This window comes from Ursus maritimus, unplaced genomic scaffold, assembly GCF_017311325.1.
Source record: "Ursus maritimus isolate PB19 unplaced genomic scaffold, ASM1731132v1 scaffold_14, whole genome shotgun sequence".
In the NCBI taxonomy this organism is placed as follows: domain Eukaryota; kingdom Metazoa; phylum Chordata; class Mammalia; order Carnivora; family Ursidae; genus Ursus; species Ursus maritimus.
The window spans coordinates 46,044,585-46,049,196 of NW_024423786.1; the positions used below are offsets into that span (position 1 = coordinate 46,044,585).

At 44.5% G+C, this 4,612-nt stretch overlaps 1 pseudogene; it reads left to right on the forward strand.

Moving 5' to 3' along the window:
- Positions 1–939, forward strand: LOC103677192 (annotated as a pseudogene).
- Positions 940–4,612: the final 3,673 nt, after the last annotated feature.

Here is a 4,612-nt window from a genome sequence, read left to right on the forward strand (position 1 = left end):
AACTACAGCATGGTGTCTGAATTCATCCTCGTGGGCTTCTCCAACTTCCCCCCACATCTCCTGCCCGTCTTCTTCCTGCTGTTCCTGCTCATGTACCTGTTCACACTGCTGGGGAACCTGATCATCATGGTTACTGTCAGGAGTGAGCGCAGCCTACGCATGCCTATGTACCTCTTCCTGTGCGCCCTGTCCATCTCCTAGATCCTCTATACCTTTTCTGTCACCCCACGCCTGCTGGCCGACCTGCTCTTCACCCGCCGCACCATCACTTTTGTGGCCTGCGCCGGCCAGATGCTCTTCTCCTTCATGTTCGGCTTCACCCACTCCTTCCTGCTCACGGTCATGGGCTACGACCGCTACGTGGCCATCACTCACCCCCTTTCGTACAATGTGCTCATGAGCACCCGCTCCTGTGCCCGTCTAGTGTCCTGGACCTGGGCTGGTGGCTCAGTCATGGGGTTGATGGTGACCCTGATAGTTTTTCACCTCACCTTCTGTGGGTCTAATGTGATACACCATTTTGTCTGCCATGCCCTTTCCCTCCTAAACTTGGCCTGTGGGAAGGAGACATCCTCTGTCACCTTGGGTGTGATCCTGGTGTGTGTCACAGCTCTGATGGGATGTTCATTCCTCATCGTCCTCTCCTATGTCTTCATAGTGGCTGCCATATTGAGGATCCCCTCAGCTGAGGGCAGGCACAAGACCTTCTCCACATGTGTGTCCCACCTCACTGTGGTCATTGTGCACTACAGTTTTGCCTCCATTATCTACCTCAAGCCCAAGGGCCCCCATTCTATGGACAGTAACACTCTGATGGCCACCACCTATACAGTCTTCACTCCCTTTCTCAGCCCAATCATTTTCAGCCTCAGGAATAAGGAGCTCAAGAATGCCATAAAGAAAAGCTTCCAGAGAAAATTCAGTCCTTTAAGCTCCTGATGGCCAGTTTGGTGGTGAGGCAATATGATAGCATGGCTGACAATAATAACAACTCTCTCCAGAGGACTATTGTAGGAACTCACTATATGAAAATACTGAATAGGTATTGTTGGATGCACCCATAGGTAACAGAGCAGGATAGGTACTTGTTTTTCCCCAATTTGTTTGCTGCCTCTGGCATAGACTCTATGTCTTACTTTGACCCTGTGTGATGAATTCCTCCCATTACCTCTGTCTAAGAGTGTGTCATCTACCTGTGGGCTGGTGGGAGACATCACATGGATGTGTCTGGGCACTGATGCCAATGGTTTCTCTTGAATGGACCAGTATGGGAGGACCTTTCCTCCTCCACCACCAGGAAAAACAGAAATGAGCATAATAATAAATGCTACCAGCATCAAGGTTTTTCTTAACAGGCACTCTGACCAGTGTTGTCCAAGTATTATCTTTTAGTTATAAGATATGTACAAAAGAACATAAACTATTTGTCTCCAAGGAGATGGTTGACTGACTCCTCAATGTCTTTGGAGGACAGAGACCCTCAGGAGGTTTCTGTGTTGATCTGAGTTTAGTGAAGTATGTTCGAATGTGAAGTGTAGAAAGAGAAAGAGAGAGGCAGAGACAGACAAAGGGAAGAGGGTTCAGAGCTTAGGTAAGAACATACAGAATGTTAAAAGTGGGTTGTTATCTGACATCTTATTGAAGTCCTTTCCCCTCTTCCCCCACATTACTTTCTGTAAAACATCAAGTTCTCATGCCTATGTTTCCTTGAGTCTGTCTGGGGTTGTGTTGTAGGCACAGTACTATGCCAAGATGGCACAAAGAGAGGTCAGGATATGGGTACTCTGAATATGCAGATGAGAAATGTTGGTGCAGGTCATACAACACCTGAATGAAGGAGTCATGTGGAGGTCTGTCTGACTCCTAGGGTTTGAGAAGCATATATCTGAGGATCCAGGGAGTGGGCCTTCCATTGGTGTAAATTCTTACTCAAAGCTGTGGCCCAATATTTGGGCTGCTGGCAGAAGATATTTTATAATCATAAATGTAAGAATGGCTACCACGTTTGAGTGCTTGCTCCTTGCCAAATGCTGTGGGAAGAGTTTCCTGTGCATTCACTCTTCTAAGTCTCAAAATAAATTATTATTTCTGCACATTTAGAGATGACCCACATCTATTACTATTCCCATTTCTGAAATACAGGAGAAATCAGAGAGGGAGATGGACAATGAGAGACCATGGACCCTGGGAAACAAACAGGATTTCAGAGGGGAGGGGTGGGGGTGAATGGGGTTACAGGGTGATGGGTATTAAGAAGGGCACGTATTGTAATGAGAACTTGGTGTTATGTGCAACTAATGAATCATTGAACACTACATCAAAAACTAAAGATGTACCATACAGTGGCTAACTGAACATCATAATAATAAAAAAAAGAAATTCGAAAGACTTTAAAAATTGCTGTCATATTCTGAGAAAGTAAACTTTAAAGAGAAACCCATAATTCTGATTGGTTGTCTCTCTAATTTCTTGCCTCAGTGTTAGTATTAAAATTGAAAGACTGCTGTTTCTAAACAATATAAATACCTTCAAAATCACTCTGTTAAGTCAGAGGAGGACCATCAGGACTTTCTTCTTTTCCTTCATGTATATTACAAAAATAAAAGCCTTCAATAATGAAAAAAAAAAGAATACCAATGGAAAAAAGAAGACAGTCTCTTCAAGAAATGGTGTTGGTAAAATTGGAGAGCCACATGCAGAAGAATGAAACTGGAACATTTTCTTACACCATACACAGAAATAGACTCAAACTGGATGAGGGACCTAAATGTGAGATAGGAATCCATCAGAATCCTAGAGGAGAAAACAGGCAGCAATGTCTGTGACCTGGGTCACAGCAACTTCTTGCTAGACACATCTCCAAAGTCAAGGGAGACAAAAGCAAAAATGAACTATTGGGACTACATAAAAAAATTATGATGTACTGTATGGTGACTAACACAACATAATAATAATAAAAAAAATACAAAAAGCTTTTGCTCAGCAATGAGAACAGTCAACAAAACCAAAAGACAAATGATAGAATGGGAGAAGATATTTGCCAATGTCTTATCAGATAAAGGGCTAGTATCCAAAATCTATAAAGAACTTATCAAATTCAACACCCAAAGAACAAAAATCCAATCAAGAAATGGCCAGAAGACATGAACAAATATTTCTCGAAGGAGGACATCCAAATGGAAAGAGATATATGAAAAAATGCTCAACATCACTCAGCATCAGGGAAATACAAATCACAACCACAATGAGATAGAAAAAAAAGCCCACAATGAGATAGAATGTCACACTGGTCATAATGGCTAAAATTACAAATCAGGAAATGACAGATGTTGGTGAGGATGTGGAGAAAGGGGAACCCTCTTCCACTCTTAGTAGGAATGCAAACTGTTGCAGCCACTCTGGAAAACAGTATGGAGGTTCCTCAAAAAGTTAAAAATAGAGCTACCCTATGACCCAGCAAATGCTCTACTAGGTATTTATCCAACAGATACACACATAGTGATTTGAAGGAGCACCTGCACCCCAATGTTGGTAGCAGCAATGCGCACAGTAGCCAAACTATGGAAGGAGCCCAGATGTCTATCAACAGATGAATGGATAAAGAAAATGTGGATAGATCAGAAGATAAATGGAAGTGGAAGGGAGCCACTGTGCTCAGGCGCCATGAAGCAGTAGCCACCTGTACTGGGGAGTGTGTCGGATTCGCAGACTGGTATCCTCCAAGAAAGCAGACTGAGACTGGGAGCTTGGGAGCACTTGCGAGAGCAGAGTGAAAACCAGAGCTCTGGAGCACATGCGAACCACACTGAAACAGGGAACTCGGGAGCGCGTGTGGGAACTGGGGGCAGCTGACGGTTTTAGAAGCACAAAGGAGAGAGACATGCCTGCCCTGGGAGTGAGGACTGGGAGAGTGGCTGTGGGACACACAACCGGGACGCTGTGGGGTTTTAGGAGCACTGACAGAAACACAGTTAAAGTGGCCAGGAGAGCTCAGTGGAGAGCAGACTGCGATCTCTCTGCTCTGATACAGAGGCTAGGATATGGCCACTGCGGCTCTGACTCTCAGAAGAGTCACAGAAAACCACCAGGGGAAGCTGCCAGAGAACAAAAGCCCAGAAATATTGGTTCGCATTGTGCCCATCCCCACCTCCTCCCACAGGGGACGGGGCAACTCTACCCAAACAGTGTTGCCTGAGTATCAGCACAGCAGGCCCCTCCCCCAGGAGGTAGGCTGAAAAATCAAGAAGCCCACATCCCTAAGGTCCCTATAAAACAAGTGCACATTGCCTGGGTCCTGGCCAATAATTTGGGCTCTCTTCATCCCCGCAACCTCTCCTCATCAGAATGACAAGGAGGAGGAATCCCCCCCAACAGAGGAAAGAAACAGAGACTGTGGCCTGTGCCACAAAACTAATGGATATGGATATAACCAAATTGTCATAAATGGAGTTGAGAGTAACAATGGTCATGATGATGTGTAGGCTTGAAAAAAAATATTAACAAAAATATTAATGGGAATATAGAATATCTAAGGGCGGAAATGAGAGCCAATCTGGCAGAAATTAAAAATGCTATGAATCAAATACAGTCTAAACTGGATGCTCTGACAACC